Raw genomic sequence first — 18,329 nt, 5'->3', positions numbered from 1 at the left:
CAAATCATGAGTGAACTACCATTCACAATTCCTAAAAAGAGAATAAAATACCTAGGAATTGAATTTAAAAAGGATGTGAAGAATCTCTTCATGGAAAACTACAAACCACTGATCAATGAAATAAAAGAAGACACAAACAAATGGAAGAATGTTCCATGATCATGGATAGGTAGAATCAATATCATGAAAATGGCCATACAGTCCAAAGTACTTTATAGATTCAATGCCATCCCATCAAGCTACCAATGACATTCTTCACAGAATTGGAAAGAAACTACTTTAAAGTTCATATGGAACTGAAAAAGAGCTCACATTGCCAAGACAATCTTAAGCAAAAAGAACAAAGCTGGAGGCATCATGCTACCTGATTTCAAACTATACTACAAGGCTACAGTATCCAAAACGGATATATAGGCCAATGGAAAAAAACAGAGGTCTCAGAAATATCACCACACATCCTACAACCATCTGCTCTTTGACAAACCAGACAAAAACAAGAAATGGGGAAAGGATTCCCTATTTAATAAATGGTGCTGGGAAAACTGGCTAGTGATATGTAGAAAGCTGAAACTGGATCCCTTCCTTACTCCTTATACAAAAATTAATTCAATATGGATTAAACACTCAAATGTTAGACCTAAAGCCATAAAAACCCTAGAAGAAAACTTAGTCAATACAGTTCAGGACATAGGCATGGGCAAGGATCTTATGACTAAAACACCAAAACAATGGCAACAAAAGCAAAAACAGATAAATGGGATCTAATTAAACTAAAGAGCCTCTGCAAGTCAAAAGAAACTACAATCAGAGTGAACAGGCAACATACAGAATGGGGGAAAACTTTTGCAATCTACCCATCTGAAAAAAGGGCTAATATCCAAAATCTACAAAGAACTCCAGCAAATTTACAAGAACAAAACAAACAACCCCATTAAAAAGTAGGGAAAGGATATGAATAGAAACTTCACAAAAGAAGACATTTATGCAGCCAACAGACACATGAAAAAATGCTCATCATCACTGGTTATCATAAAAATGCAAATCAAAACCACAATGAGATACCATCTTATGCCGATTAGAATGCCAATCATTAAAAAGTCAGGAAACAGCAGATGCTGTAGAGGATGTGGAAAAATAGGAATGCTTTTACACCGTTGGTGAGATTGTACATTATTTCAACCATTATGAAAGATAGTGTGGCAATGATTCCTCAAGGATCTAGAACTAGAATTAAAATTGAACCAGCAATCCTATGACAGGGTATATACCCAAAGGATTATAAATCATGTGACTATAAAGACACTTACACACATATGTTTATTATGGCACTATTCACAATAGCAAAGACTTGGAAACAACCTAAATGTCCATTAATGATAGACTGGATTAAGAAAATGTGTGGCAGGGAGGCTGAGGCAGGCAGATCACAAGGTCAGGAGATCGAGACCATTCTGGTGAACACCGTGAAACCCCGTCTCTACTAAAAATACAAAAAAATTAGCCAGTAGTGGTGGCAGATGCCTGTAGTCTCAGCTACTTGGTAGGCTGAGGCAGGAGAATGGCATGAAACTGGGAGGCAGAGCTTGCAGTGAGCCAAGATCACACCACTGCACTCCAACCTGGGTGACAGAGCAAGACTCTGTCTAAAAAATAAATAAATAAATAAATAAATAAATTAATTAATTAATTAATTAATTAATAGAAAATCTGTGGCACATATACATGATGGAATACTATGCAGCCATAAGAAAAAATGGGTTCATGTCTTTTGCAGGGACATGAGTGAAACTGGAAACTATCATTCTCAGCAAACTATCACAAGGACAGAAAACCAAACACCACATGTTCTCACTCATAGATAGGAAGTGAACAACAAGAACACTTGGACACAAGGTGAGGAACATCAAACTCCAGGGCCTGTCAGGTGGTGGGGGCGTGAGGGAGGGATAGCATTAGGAGAAATACCTAATTTAAATGATGAGTTGATGGGTGCAGCAAACCAACAGGACATATGTATACCTATGTATCAAACCTGCACATTGTGCACATGTACCTTAGAACTTAAAGTATAACAAAAAAAAATTATAAAGCAAAAAAAAAAAAAAAGAAATGCTACCCATCCAAGTCAACTTTTTCAATCTATTTCTACTAACAAGTAGTTTTGCATTTTTCTTTTTCTCCAATGTTACATATATACAGTCCCTGACAACTATGTTTCTATATACATAATAATACTTTCAAGAAAGAGAGCAGTGTTTTTTGTTTTTCATTACAGGTTTAAACAATTATAATCATGACTATACATTGATATTGATATGTATTTATCTTATCAGTTATACAATTATAATATTTATGTAATTGATTATATCAGTTATAATCATAACTTGATATTCCTATATATTTGTTTTTCCAAACCATTGACTAAAATTAAAAAATGAATTGTTCCTCAGATGACCATTTTACATTTTCTAGGAATACTCCTTTTTTGATATTAAAACATTTGGCATCTATATCTTGGAGACAGATATTAATCAGTTATTGATCTTGTGTAGGTTTTATTTGCATCCATATTCAGCCAAATTGTTTGAATTAATTCAATAAATCATTAGACTCATTGGTATCAAATACATGGAAAATAAATTCCCAGAAATACAGATAGAACCTCAAACACACAGATACACACACACATGCCCACAGAGTCCATTATACATATGTTATGCTATTTGTATGAATTCTTTTTTTTGCTTATTTTGATTATGTAATGTTTTTTTCATACAAAGCAATGATAGATCAGTAATTAAACTCATAATTCTATGAGATGCATGAGTGACGGCTTTAAACACAAATAGTTACAGACATAATTAAATATCATTAATTGGGTGTTACAATTAAGAACACCCACAATAGATTCAGAGAGAAATTGGCTCTATCTTAAATTCCTGGATATTAAGTATTCATTTCTACCTATGAATTCATTTCCAAATCTCTACATGTTAAAAACAAAAACACAATAACAAGTTCTCATTTTACCTTTTCTTTGTATTGCATAACTTGTCCCTCAATTTCTGGTATCAAGTCACTTCTTATCCTATCATTCAAGCATCATGACATCAAGATTCTTTAATAAATAAAATTTTATTCCAAATTAATTCTGGAAGTTAATTTTATTAGAAATTACATTTTTATTAGAAATTTCTCATTCTGTATCTGAATTGACATTTTTTATATTTGAGTATATTTTATTTAAAAATGACTACTATAGTTAGTTGCTATCAATATTTTAGATTAGCCATTATCATTCTTTCTTTATATCTCACTAATGAGATATTCCTTTCAGGTTATTAAAAGTGGTCTGCCCTTTCTAAGTAATAACATATACTCTGACTATAAATCAAGCCTCACCAATGAGCTACATTTAAGCTGAATAAATAAATAAGGTCCTGGGAGATCAATTCCAATATAAGGCAGGTTTTCTGGCCCAATCACTGATAATAATTTGTAAGATAGTGATTAGAAGTCAAAAGTAAACATGTTGTAATTATTAAATTTTAAATGTTTTTAATAATTTTAACTTCCATTTTGATTGTGTTTTAAATAGAATTGTCCATTTGGGTATGAGTGAATCATCCTGCTTGCTTTTATAAACATTTATCCTGAAAAGAAATTTAAACCAGACATCCCATAAATGGAGTCTGGGACAAAAACCTAGACACTGGGGTAGGTTTTAGAGGAATGATTAAGAGCAAAGTATCAGCTTAACTTAAATGACAGGTGACAAATTAGTACAATTTAAAATTGTTCTTGTCATGTTCATATATATCTCATTACTTTCTAACCTTTATTTTTCCCCTGCCAGATCTTGGAGAAAAGGCTTAATTTTAAAATGGCATGAATAATTGTGTATTCATTCCTATTACCATTTATTTCTGTAAAATCATTGATTTATTCTTTGTGCTGCATTTTTAAAATTATTTAAATATCATTTTATAGGCTTTTTAAAAGTTATCACAACTCAGGGCTATCACTAAGATATATAGCACCCTTAGATAGAGATGAAAATTCTCTTGTTTTTATTAGATTGAAGGAGTAACTCCACACTGAGACAGACGCTGCAATTCAACATAGTCCCTTGAGCTATGAAAACTTGTATGCAGAACATTAAAAACCCAAAGTATTTTTGAAGCTTAGAGTATTTTTCTTTTTCTCTTCTTTTTTTCTTTTTCCAGGCTTGGTGGCATGCATGTGTAGTCACAGCTACATGGTAGGGAGGCTGAAGCTGAAGATTACTTTAGCCCAGGAATTCAAGGCTAGCCTACACAACATAGTGAGACCCTGACTTTAAAATAAATTTAAAAAATTAAAAGCAACAAGACTTTCTGCTTGTATATGATGATGTTAGTATGCTGACTTACAATGTTAGATCATTCTGATATGGGTGATAGAGGCTTTCAAAGCTGGCACTGTTTTTGCTTCAAATATTATTTTTATTCATTGGTTCTCATGGGATTTCATCACTGAGTTGTAAATCAATAATCATAATGTTGAGGGGAGGGGATTACAAAATAGCTTTCCAAAGTCATCTTTGCATTTCTCATTAAACATTATTCCCTTTTGGACTACAGTGAAAAACATTGAGATTTGTTTACTTTGAAAATGAGTCTTAGTCTATGAATGTCTGGGTAGGGTCAAGAATGAAAAATGAGAGGAAGAGAGAAGCATCAGGAAGATAAAATGATCAATCTCACAAAACTTGCTATTTTTAGAAAACATCATTCTAATTTTGAAACCAAAAAAATTGGGAAAAATAGAGTAACAGAATAATATAATGTCTCATGTACAAAACAGCAACATCAGAGTTGATCTAAAACAATTTATTAGTTATAGGAAGAAATATACCTGAAAAGGGCAAAAATAAATTGGATTTGGCCTCTTGTCACTGAAATTATCTACTAAATCTAACAGCATCTATGTTCCTTTAGCCATTGTGTATATCGTACACAAATGTGAAACCATAACTCATATTTTACCTATAACAATTTTCTGTAAATAGCTGGTTATGAAGGACTGCATGTCATTTTTGCAGACCTTATAAGTCTAACTCAAAGGAATTTTCCAAGAAAAATATTGGGAGGTAGGGTTATACATTGACATATATAATTATACACCTATGCCATATATATGTATGTATGTGAATAATGAACACACATAGGTAATTTGAAATTGATTCCTCTAAAAAACAGTGCTCACCAAGTGTGGTGGCTCATGACTGTATTATTAGCACTTTGGGAGGCTGAGCCAGGCAGATCGCTTGGGGTCAGCAGTTTGAAACTAGCCTGGCCAACATGGTGAAACACCATATAGAGGGTGTGGTGGCATGCAACTGTAATCCCAACTTCCTGGGAGGCTGAGGCAGGAGAATTGCTTGAACACAAGAGGTGGAGGTTGCAGAGAGCCGAGATCACATAACTGCACTCTAGCCTGAGCAACACAGCAAGACTCAGTCTCTGAAATAATAATCATAATAATAATCATAATCATACTCAGAGCTTACTAATTTTATAGGTTTCTTAAAAAGTAGTTCTGTTTTAGAAATCCATGTTTTATATGGATACCGAGTTATTTTATCCCTATTTATTAGACATCCTTTCCCATTTAATTCCATTAGCATTCTTGCCAAAAAGCAACATCCTATATAAATTAGGGTCAGTGTATGTCTTCTTTACCCATTGCTAATTTGCCTCTATGTATGATAATAACAGGACCTTTGAATTCCTGATGTTTACAGTAAATTCTGGAATTACACAGCCTCCTATATGTGCAGTTCTTTTTCAATATCATATGTCTCTTCTTGGTCCTTCACATTTCCAGATAATACTTAGATAACACTATAACACTTTTCCATTTCTGTTTAAAAATCCTATCAGTATAATGAGAAAATTTGCATTAAATATTTCAACCAATTTGAGAATGTTTCATGTTTAACAACAAAAAGTCTTTTAAACCATACACGTGGTATATATTCCAATGTATCTCAGCCTTCTTATTTTCATTTTTTTATAATTATACTTTAAGTTAAAGTGTACATGTGCACAATGTGCAGGTTTGTTACATAGGTATAAATGTGCCATGTTGGTTTTCTGCACTCATCAACTCATCATTTACATTAGGTATTTCTCCTAATGCTATCCCTCCCCTAGCTTCCCACCTCCCAATAAGCCATGGTGTGTGATGTTCCTCACCCCATGACAATGTGTTCTCATTGTTCAGCTCCCACCTATGAGTGAGAACACGTGGTGTTTGGTTTTCTGTCCTTGTGATAGTTTGCTTAGAATGATGATATCCAGCTTCATCCATGTCACTCTAAAGGACATGAACTCATCCTTTTTAATTCAGCATTCTTCTTTTCTTAGAGTCATGCTATGTGGACTTCAGTGGTGAGATCTTGGATAATTTTTTTCTTTTAAATATTCTGGTGAGTTGCGGTGGCTCATGCCCAGCACTTTGGGAGCTGAAGAGTGTGGATCACCTGAGGTCAGGAGTTTAAGGCCAGCCTGGGCAACATGGTGAAACCCCATATCTACTAAAGATACAAAAATTATCTGAGCATGGTTGTGCATGCCTGTAATCCTAACTACTCAGGAGGCTGAGGCAGGAGAAGTGCTTGAGCCCAGGAGGTGAAGATTGTGGTGAGCTGAGGTTGCATCATTGCACTCCAGCCTAAGCAACAGAGTGTGACTCTGTCTCAAAAAAAAAAAAAGGGGGGGGGTGGAGCCAAGATGGCCGAATAGGAACAGCTCTGGTCTACAGCTCCCAGCATGAGCAATGCAGAAGACAGGTGATTTCTGCATTTCCATCTGAGGTACTGGGCTCATCTCACTAAGGTGTGCCAGACAGTGGGTGCAGGACAGTGGGTGCAGCGCACCATGTGTGAGCTGAAGCAGAGCCAGGCATTGCCTCACTCAGGAAGCTCAAGGGGTCAGGGAGGTCCCTTTCCTAGTCAAAGAAAATGGTGACAGGTGGCACCTGGAAAATCAGGTCACTCCTACCCTAATACTGCACTTTACTCATGGGCTTAAAAAAGGCACACCAGGAGATAATATCCCGCATCTGGCTTGGAGGGTCCTACACCCACAGAGTCTCTCTGATTGCTAGCACAGCAGTCTGAGATCAAACGGAAAGGTGACAGCAACACTGTGGGAGAGGTGCCTGCCATTGCCCAGGCTTGATTAGGTAAACAAAGCAGCCGGGAAGCTCGAACTGGCTGGAGCCCACCACAGCTCAAGGAGGCCTGTCTGCCTCTGTGAGCTCCACCCCTGCGGGCAGAGCACAGACAAACAAAAAGACAGCAGTAACCTCTGCAGACTTAAATGTCCCTGTCTGACAGCTTTGAAGAGAGTAGTGGTTCTCCCAGCATGCAGCTGGAGATCTGAGAATGGGAAGACAACTGCCTCAAGTGGGTCCCTGACTCCTGAGCAGCCTAACTGGGAGGCACCACCCAATAGGGTCAGACTGACACCCCACACGGCCGGGTACTCCTCTGACACAAAACTTCCAGAGGAAGGATCAGGCAGCAGCATTTGCAGTTCACCAAGATCCGCTGTTCTACAGCCACCGCTGTTCTGCAGCCACCACTGCTGATACCCAGGCAAACAGAGTCTGGAGTGGACCACTAGCAAGCTCCAACAGACCTGCAGCTGAGGGTCCTGCTGTTAGAAGGAAAACTAACAAACAGAAAGGACAACCACACCAAAAACCCTTCTGTACGTCACCATCATCAAAGACCAAAAGTAAATAAAACCACAAAGATGGGGAAAAAACAGAGCAGAAAAACTGGAAACTCTAAAAAGCAGAGCACCTCTCCTCCTCCAAAGGACCACAGCTCCTCACCAGCAATGGAACAAAGCTGGATAGGGAATGATTTGAAGAGTTGAGAGAAGAAGGTTTCAGATGATTAAACTGCTCTGAGCTACAGGAGGAAATTCAAACCAATGGCAAATAAATTAAAAACCATGAAAACAAATTAGATGAATGGATAACTAGAATAACCAATGCAGATAAGTCCTTAAAGGAGCTGTTGGAGCTGAAAGCCAAGGCTCAAGAACTACGTGAAGAATGCAGAAGTCTCAGGAGATGATGCAATCAACTGGAAGAAAGCGTATCAGCAATGGAAGATGAAATGAATGAAATGAAGAGAGAAGAGAAGTTTAGAGAAAAATGAATAAAAAGAAATGAACAAAACCTCCAAGAAATATGGGACTATGTGAAAAGACCAAATCTACATCTGATTGGTGTACCTGAAAGTGTCGGAGAGCATGGAACCAAGTTGGAAAACACTCTGCATGATATTATCCAGGAGAACATCCCCAATCTAGCAAGGCAGGCCAAGATTCAAATTCAGGAAATACAGAGAATGTCACAAAGATAATCCTTGAGAAGAGCAACTCCAAGACACATAATTGTCAGATTCACAAAGTTCAAATGAAGGAAAAAGTGTTAAGGGCAGTCAGAGAGAAAGTTTGAGTTACCCACAAAGGGAAGCCCATCAGACTAACAGCTGATCTCTTGACAGAAACTCTACAAGCCAGAAGAGAGTGGGGGCCAATAGTCAACATTTTTTAAAAAAATAATTTTCAACCCAGAATTTCATATCCAGCCAAACCAAGCTTCATAACTGAAGGAGAAATAAAATACTTTACAGACAAGCCAATGCTGAGAGATTTTGTCACCACCAGGCCTGCCTTAAAAGACCTCCTAAAGGAAGCACTAAATATGGAAAGGAAAAACCGGTACCAGCCACTGCAAAAACATGCCAAATTGCAAAGACCATCAAGGCTAGGAAGAAACTGCATCAACTAATGAGCAAAATAAAAAGCTAACATCATAATGATGGGACAAAATTCACACATAACAATATTAACTTCAAATGTAAATGGGCTAAATGCTCCAATTAAAAGACACAGACTGGCAAATTGGATAAAGAGTCAAGACTCATCAGTGTGCTGTATTTGGGAAACCCATCACACATAGAGAGACACACATAGGCTCAAAATAAAAGGATGGAGGAAGATCTACCAAGTAAATGGAAAACAAAAAAAAGGCACAGGTTGCAATCCTAGTCTCTGATAAAACAGACTTTAAAACAACAAAGATCAAAAGAGACAAAGAAGGCCATTACATAATGATAAAGGGATCAATTCAACAAGAAGAGCTAACTATCCTAGATGTATATGCACCCAATACAGGAGCAGCCAGATTCATAAAGCAAGTCCTTAGTGACCTACAAAGAGAATTAGACTCCCACACAATAATAATGGGAGACTTTAACACCCCACTGGCAACATTAGACACATCAATGAGACAGAAAGTAAACAAGGATATCCAGGAATTGAACTCAGCTCTGCACCAAGAGGACCTAATAGACATCTACAGAAATCTCCACCCCAAATCAACAGAATATACATTTTTTTCAGCACCACACCATACCTATTTGAAAATTGACCACATAGTTAGAAAGAAAGCACTCCTCAGCAAATGTAAAAGAACGGAAATTATAACAAACTGTCTCTCAGACCACAGTGCAATCAAACTAGAACTCAGAATTAAGAAACTCACTCAAAACTGCTCAACTACATGGAAACTGAACAACCTGCTCCTGAATGACTACTGGATACATAATGAAATGAAGGCAGAGATAAAGATGTTCTTTGAAACCAATGAGAACAAAGACACAACATACCAGAATCTCTGGGTCACATTCAAAGCCGAGTGTAGAGGGAAATTTATAGCCCTAAATGCCCACAAGATAAAGCAGGAAAGATCCAAAATTGACACGCTAACATCACAATTAAAAGAACTAGAAAAGCAAGAGCAAACACATTCAAAAGCTAGCAGAAGGTAAGAAATGACTAAAATCAGCACAGAACTTAAGGAAATAGAGACACAAAAATCCATTCAAAAAATTAATTAATCCAGGAACTGTTTTTTTGAAAAGATCAACAAAATCGATAGGCCACTAGCAAGGCAAGAATAAAAAAGAAGAAAAGAGAGAAGAATCAAATAGATGCAATCAAAAATGATAAAGGGGATATCACCACTGATCCCACAGAAATAAAAACTTACATCAGAGGATACTGCAAACACCTCTACACAAATAAACTAGAAAATCTAGAAGAAATGGATAAATTACTTGACACATACACCCTCCCAAGACTAAACCAGGAAGAAGTTGAATCTCTGAATAGACCAATAACAGGAGCTGAAATTGTGGCAATAATCAATAGCTTATCAACCAAAAAAAGTCCAGGACCACAAGGATTCACAGCCGAATTCTACCAGAAGTATAAGGAGGAGCTGGTACCATTCCTTCTGAAACTATTCCAATCAATAGAAAAAGAGGGAATCCTCCGTAACTCATTTTATGAGGCCAGCATCATTCTGACACCAAAGCCTGGCAGAGACACAACCAAAAAAGATAATTTTGATGAACACTGATGTAAAAATTCTCAATAAAATACTGGCAAACTGAATCCAGCAGCACATCAAAAAACTTATCCACTGTGATCTAGGGGGCTTCATCCCTGGGATGCAAGGCTGGTTCAACATACACAAATCAATAAATGTAATCCAGCATATAAACAGAACCAAAGGCAAAAACCACATGATTATCTTAATAGATGCAGAAAAGGACTTTGACAATATTCAACAACTTTCATGCTAAAAACTCTCAATAAATTAGGTATTGATGGAACGTATCTCAAAATAATAAGAGCTATCTATGACAAGCCCACAGCCAATATCATACTGAATGGGCAAAAACTTGAAGCATTCTTTTGAAAACTGGCACAAGACAGGGATGCCTTCTCACCACTCCTATTCAACATAGTGTTGGAAGTTCTGGCCAGGGCAATTAGGCAGCAGAAAGAAATAAAGGGTATTCAATTAGGAAAAGAGGAAGTCAAATTGTCCCTGTTTGCAGATGAGATGACTGTATATCTAGAAAACCCCATCATCTCAGCCCAAAATCTCCTTAAGCTGATAAACAACTTCAGGAAAGTCTCAGGATACAAAATCAACATACAAAAATCAAAAGCATTCTTATGCATCAATAACAGACAAAAAGAGAGCCAAATCATGAGTGAACTCCCATTCACAATTGCTTCAAAGAGAATAAAATACCTAGTAATCCAACTTAAAAGGGATGTGAAGGACGTCTTCAAGAAGAACTACAAACCACTGCTCAATGAAATAAAAGAGGATACAAACAAATGGAAGAACATGCCATGCTCGTGGGTAGGAAGAATCAATATCGTGAAAATGGCCACACTGCGCAAGGTAATTTATAGATTCAATGACATCCCCACCAAGCTACCAATGACTTTCTTGACAGATTGGAAAAACTACTTTAAAGTTCATATGGAACCAAAAAATAGCCCGCATCACCAAGTCAATCCTAGGCCAAAAGAACAAAGCTGGAGGCATCACACTACCTGACTTCAAACTATACTACAAGGCTACAGTAACCAAAACAGCATGGTACTGCTACCAAAACAGAGATATAGATCAATGGAACAGAACAGAGCCCTCAGAAATAATGCCACATAACTACAAACATCTGATCTTTGACAAACCTGACAAAAACAAGAAATGGGGAAAAGATTCCCTATTTAATAAATGGTGCTGGAAAAACTGGCTAGCCATATGTAGAAAGCTAAAACTGGATCCTTTCCTTACACCTTATACAAAAATTAATTCAAGATGGATTAAAGACTTAAATATTAGACCTGAAACCATAAAAACCCTAGAAGGAAACCTAGGCAATACCATTCAGGACATAGGCATGGGCAAGGACTTCATGTCTAAAACACCAAAAGCAATGGCAACAAAAGCCAAAATTGACAAATGGGATCTAATTAAACTCAGGAGCTTCTGCACAGCAAAAGAAACTACCATCAGAGTGAACAGGCAACTACAGAATAGGAGAAAATTTTTGTAACCTATTCATCTGACAAAGGGCTAATATCCAGAATCTGCAATGAACTCAAACAAATTTACAAGAAAAAACAAACAACCCCATCAAAAAGTAGGTGAAGGATACGAACAGACACTTCTCAAAAGAAGATATGCATGTAGTCAAAAAACTCATGAAAAAATGCTCATCAACACTGGCCATCAGAGAAATGCAAATCAAAACCACAATGAGATACCATCTCACACCAGTTAGAATGGTGATCATTAAAAAGTCAGGAAACAACAGGTACTGGAGAGGATGTGGAGAAATAGGAACACTTTTACACTGTTGGTGGGACTGTAAACTAGTTCAACCATTGTAGAAGTCAGTGTGGCGATTCCTCAGGGATCTAGAACTAGAAATACCATTTGACCCAGACATTCCATTACTGAGTATATATCCAAAGGATTATAAATCATGCTGCTATAAAGACACATGCACATGTATAAAGACACATGCACATGTATAAAGACACATGCACATGTATTTAAAAACACATGTATGTTTATTGAGGCACTATTCACAATAGCAAAGACTTGGAACAAATCCAAATGTCCAACAATGATAGACTGGATTAGGAATATGTGGCACATATACACCATGGAATACTATTCAGCCATAATAATTGAAGAGTTCACGTCCTTTGTAGGGACATGGATGAAACTGGAAACCATCATTCTCAGCAAAGTATCTCAAGGACAAAAAACCAAACACTGCATGTTCTCACTTATAGGTGGGAATTGAACAATGAGAACACATAGACACAGGAAGGGGAACATCACACACTGGGGCCTGTTGTGGGGTTGGGGAGGGGGGAGGGATAGCATTAGGAGATAAAACTAATGTAAATGACAAGTTAATGGGTGCAGCACACCAACATGACACATGTATACATATGTAACAAACCTGCACATTGTGCACTTGTACCCTAAAACTTAAAGTATAATAATAATAAAATGAAAAAAAAGAAAAAAATTCTAAACATTTATTGTTTGTTTTTGTACTAAAAGGAATAAATTTTTAAAGTTTTACTTATAATAGCTAGCTGCTAGTAGGTAGAAAAAATGATTTATTTATATCAACTCTGTAAATTGCAACCTTGCAAAGTTCATTTAATGGTTCTACTATTCATTTTGAATGTTCTTTAGGAATTTCTGCATTTGAAAAGCATATTGTCTTTGGATAGAGACAATTTCACTCATTGTTTTAAAATCTATATGAAATGTATTTGTCTTTCTTGGAACACTGCAGTGGCTGGGACTTCCAGTGCAATCTTGAAGAAATGAGGGGAGCATGAGTATCAATGCTTAGCTCCCAATCTCAAAAAAACAGTGTTCCATATTTCATTTTAAAGCAGAATGTTAAGCTGTAAGTTTTTAAATTAGGTGCCACTGACCAAATTAAAGAAATTCCAGGCCAGATTATGGACTCACACCTGTAATTCCAATACTTTGGGAGGTTGAGGCAGCAGAATAACTTGAGCCTAGGAGTTTAAGACCAGCCTGGGCAATATGGTGAGACCCTGACTCTACAAAAATTTAAAAAATTTGCTGGGTGTGGTGGCATACTGTAGTCGCAGCCACTCAGGAGGGTGAGGCTGGAGGACTGCTTGAACCCAGGAGTTGAAAGCTACAGTGAGCTATGATCACATCATTGCACTCCAGCTTAGGCAACAGAGTGAGATTCTGTCCATAAAAAATAAATAAATATGTAAATACATAAATATATAAATAAATAATTTTTTTATTCTTAGTGTATGGAGATTTTATCTTCAGTATTTTTTGTATCCACTTTGGTAAGAAATTATCATGCTATAATTTGCTCTTCTTTGTAGCATTTTGATCAGGAGTTCCTATTAAAATTAAATTGACATAAAGTAAGTCCCTGAGTGTTCCTTCTCTATTTTCTGAAATAACTTTTGAAGACATGTAATTTCATTAAAATTGCCAGTGTGAGGAAAAACATTCTGAATTTCTAAATCACTTAAGACATGAGTGAGCATATAGAAAATTATACCTGGTTATGAGACCTTCCCAACACAAATGAAATATAGCAACAGAGATATGTATATTATTATTATTTTTTTTTTTTTTCAGACAGAGTCTCATTCTGTCACCCAGGCTGGAGTGCAGTGGTGCAATCTTGGCTCACTGCAATCTCTGCCTCCAAGGTTCAAGCAATTCTTTGCCTCAGCCTCCCGAGTAACTGGGATTACAGGCACCTACCACCACACCTGGTTAATTTTTGTATTTTTAGTAGAGACGGGCTTTCACCATGTTGGCCAGGCTGGTCTTGAGCTCTTGAACTTGTGATCCATCCACCTCGGCCTGCCAATGTGCTGGATTACAGGCATGAGCCACCATATCTGGCCTAGATATGTATATTCCAATCTAGTATTATTGCGGCTGTCTTCTGACCATGGCTCACTTCTGCTTCTACAGAATCTGTCTTTATCCCTCAGTTTCCTAATGCAGTTTGTTTAGCAATTAATTAGACATTATGGTTGTCCAGGGATGTGACATAGTTGAGTGGTTAAACACATGGAGTTCAGAGTTAGAAAGGGAAAGTTTCTAGACCTGGAGTGTCCCTTTGCTAGTTAAGTTCTCCTGGAAAATTTATTTAAACTCTCTAAGTTTAAGTGCCACTGTCTTTAACATTGACATAATAGTATCTTCTCAGTAGATTATAATATAAATGGAATTTATTAATGCTTAGTAAACAGAGTTGACAGCCCTGCTCATGGTGAAAGATGGTACTTCTTGCAATTTGGTTCATATTCATATTGTGTTGAAACAGCCATTTATCTTAGACTTTTCACACTATCCTTACTTTCAGCAGATTTCTTGAAACAAAGAGGTAATTTATTATTTATTTATTTACTTTTGAGACAGAGTCTCCTCTATCACCTAGGCTGGAGTGCAATGGTGGCATCTTGGGTCACTGCAACATCTGCCTCTTAGGTTCAAGTGATTCTCATGCCTCGGCTTCCCAAGTAGCTGGGATTACAGGCACGCACCACCAGGCCCAGCAAATTTTTGTATTTATAGTAGAAATGGGGTTTCACTATGTTGGCCAGGCTGTTCACAAACTCCTCACCTCAGGTGATCCACCTGCCTCTGCCTCCCAAAGTGCTGGGATTAAAGGAATGAGCCATTGGGTCCAGCAAACACAGAGATAAATTAAAAGCATATTTAAACATTTCTTGTTTCATCAGTGTTTTGTCTCCTCAGTACCAAATGAAACAATATGATAACATCCAGCAATAGCTTCACATGATGAAATAAACTTATGTTTGAATACAAAGATAGGGCAACATGGCTAATGCCCTCATGAAATGCATTTGGAATTTGGATTCTCAAAATTGTATTGTGAAATTGTAATTGCCACTTAACAAATGTAGTAGCAGTTGCTATTGCTGCCTATTTCAAAAACATATGGATCCAATGCAGAAACAAGACACTAAAAGCTACATTTAATATAATTTCAATTACTAAAATTGGCCTTGTCAAGAACTTGAGTAATCTAAATTGGGCACATGAACTTATTGGTCTATAAACCTACTCCTCGATTAAAGAAGAAAGTCAAAGAGTTGTTATTGTTACTCTTCCCATGTTGGCAAGTGAAGCCAAGCACAATATTATTGCTGTTGTTTTGCTTTTTTATTTTCTGCAAATATATTTTTCAATATATTCTTAACCAAGTGGTGAGCAAGTATATTCTCCAATATATTGTGAAGCAAGTGGTGAAGGAGGCTGACTTTTGTAGAGTCAGCCTCCTTTGCAGCTATTTTGTAGAGTCTCAGAACTTAAATTTAAGGTGTTGCAAAATGACTTTTTATAAGGAAACAGAAGTTAACTCTTCTGCAACAGTTTCTGCTAGTTATGAAACATCTTTGATTGCACACTTAACACCAACCAAGTCATCTTTATTTAAAGAATGCATTCAAGTCTGGGTGTGGCTGCTCATGCCTATAATCAAAACACTTTCAGAGGCTGAGGCAAGAGTATTGCTTGAACCCAGGAGTTCAAGGCCAGCCTGAACACCAAAGCACGACCCTATCTTTACAAAAAAATTAAAAATATTAGGCGTGGTGGTATGTGGTTGTAATTCCAACTACTTTGGAGGCTGACTTCGCTGAGACCAGCTGAGTCAGGGAGACCCTAACCCAGTGGCACTAGAGGAATTAAAGTCACACACACAGAAATATACAGGTATGAAATGGGAAATCAGGGGTCTCACAGCCTTCAGAGCTGAAAGCCCTGAACAGAGATTTACCCACATATTTATTAACAGCAAACCAGTCATTAGCATTGTTTCTATACATATTAAATTAACTAAAATATCCCTTATGGGAAACAAAGGGATGGGCCAAATTAAAGGAATAGTTTGGGCTAGTTAACTGCAACAAGAGCATATCCTGAAGGCACAGATCGCTCATGCTATTGTTTGTGACTTAACAATGCCTTTAAGCAGTTTTCTGCCCTGGCTGGGCCAGGTGTTCCTTGCCTTCATTCTGGTAAACCCATAACCTTCTAGTGTGGGCATTAGGGCCATTATGAACATGTTACAGTGCTGCAGAGGTTTTGTTCATGGCCAGTTTTGGGGGCAGTTTATGGCCAGATTTTGGAGGGCTTGCTCCCAACAGACACGGTAGGATTGTTTGATTCCAAGAAGTCATGGCTGCATTCAACTATGATCACACCATTGCACTCCAGGCTAGGCAACAGAGCAAGACCCTGTCTCAAAAAAAATTTCATTTAAATCTGAACAAAATTTAAAGAAATAAAAAACAACACTTGACAACATTCATTCTTCTGTCTGTCTTGTTTTTGATGAGACATGTTGGCGAATTTAGAAATGCTGCTTTGACTGATATTGAAGAGGTTTCCCTGACAACTCTAAAAACACTGAAAATGCACTGATGAACAGAGCTTCTGTCATGTTATTTCCAGTCCTGTAGGACTCTAAAGAGTTCATTTATTATTTCCCCCTACTTGAGGCAATAAGCTCTGAGAATTCACCCTAATGGATTTGAAAGCATCCTATTGCCATGAGTTTGTAATCTCTCCTGGTTTCCTCTTAGCACTTGAGACAGACTTCAGTCTTCTTTGAAGTTTACTTCCATTGGTCTTCCCATCAATTATATTCTCTAGGGTATCCTTTGTGTCTCAGTCCTGCATTAACACTATTTTTTTCTCTGGTCAACATTATCAGCCCTCCGTACTTCAACTTCATCTGTCTGTAGCTATTCTGGATTGAAGAGTGCACTCCTAAACTTCATGTACTCTGGAAACTTCAGAATGTGACCTTATTTGGAAATAGGGTCTTTGCAGATGTAATTAATTAAGATCTTGATATAAACTCATGGGCCCTAAATCCAATGACTAGTTTCATGATAAAAGAGAGAGAGAGACAGAAGGAGGACACAGAGACAAGAGAAAGAAGAACATGGGAAAATGGAGACATATTGGACTGATGCAGCCAAATGCCATGGAACACCAGGAGCCACTAGAAAATGAAAGATGCAAAAAGGCATCTTTCTCTAGAGCCTTCCACTGGAGCATGGCCCTAAAGGCACCTTGGTTTAGAGCTTCTCAGTTTACTGCAATTTATTATAGCAGCCCTGAGAAACTAACCCTCTAGTTAGCTCAGCATTCACTGTCTCTGATTGCATCTGCCTTTTCTCTTTTGAGTTCCAGACCAATATTTGAACTCTACTCAAATGATTAAAACTATCTCAAATTAACATTTCTTTTTTTTTTTTGTACTTTTATTTTAGGTTCAGTGGTCCATCTGCAGGTTTTTTACAGATACATTGTGGGATCTAGGGTACAGATAATTTTGTCAACCATGTAATAAGCATAGTACCAGATAGGCAGATTTTCCATTCTCTCGCTCCTCCCTTCCTCCACCCTCAAATAGGCCCCAGTGTCTTTCATTTCTTTCTTGAATTCATATGTACTCAATTCTTAGCTCAATGTTATACTCAATGTATAAGTGACAATACGTAGTGTTTGGTTTTCTGTTCCTGTGTTACTTCACTTAGGATAATGGCCTCCAGCTCCAACATGTTGCTGTGATGGACATGATCTCACTTTTGTTTTAGCTGTATATATATATGTATATATATATGTATATATATGTATATGTACCAGATTTTCTTTATCCAGTTCACTGTTGATGGGTGTCTAGGACAATTACATGTTTTTTGCTATTGTGAATCATGCTGCAATGAACGTATGCATGCATTATCTTTATGTCAGAAGGATTTATATTCCTTTGGATATATACCTGATAATGGGATTGGGTCTGATTAAAATTT

The 18,329-nt window shown here is 37.1% G+C and overlaps 1 long non-coding RNA gene across 1 annotated transcript in view; it reads left to right on the top strand.

Moving 5' to 3' along the window:
- The first annotated feature begins 3,598 nt into the window (after window positions 1-3,598).
- LOC129025981 (uncharacterized) overlaps window positions 3,599-18,329 on the top strand; it is a 63,031-nt gene continuing 48,300 nt past the window's right edge. Inside the window, exons 1-2 of the long non-coding RNA XR_008497376.1 lie at window positions 3,599-3,717; window positions 4,227-4,324. This is a non-coding gene — a long non-coding RNA (uncharacterized LOC129025981). The remainder of the gene's footprint in view (window positions 3,718-4,226; window positions 4,325-18,329) is intronic.

Source organism: Pongo pygmaeus, chromosome Y (assembly GCF_028885625.2).
Source record: "Pongo pygmaeus isolate AG05252 chromosome Y, NHGRI_mPonPyg2-v2.0_pri, whole genome shotgun sequence".
Classification (NCBI taxonomy): Eukaryota; Metazoa; Chordata; class Mammalia; order Primates; family Hominidae; genus Pongo; species Pongo pygmaeus.
The sequence above is the reverse complement of the archived record's forward strand: the minus strand, read 5'-3'. Positions and strand labels throughout refer to the sequence as shown.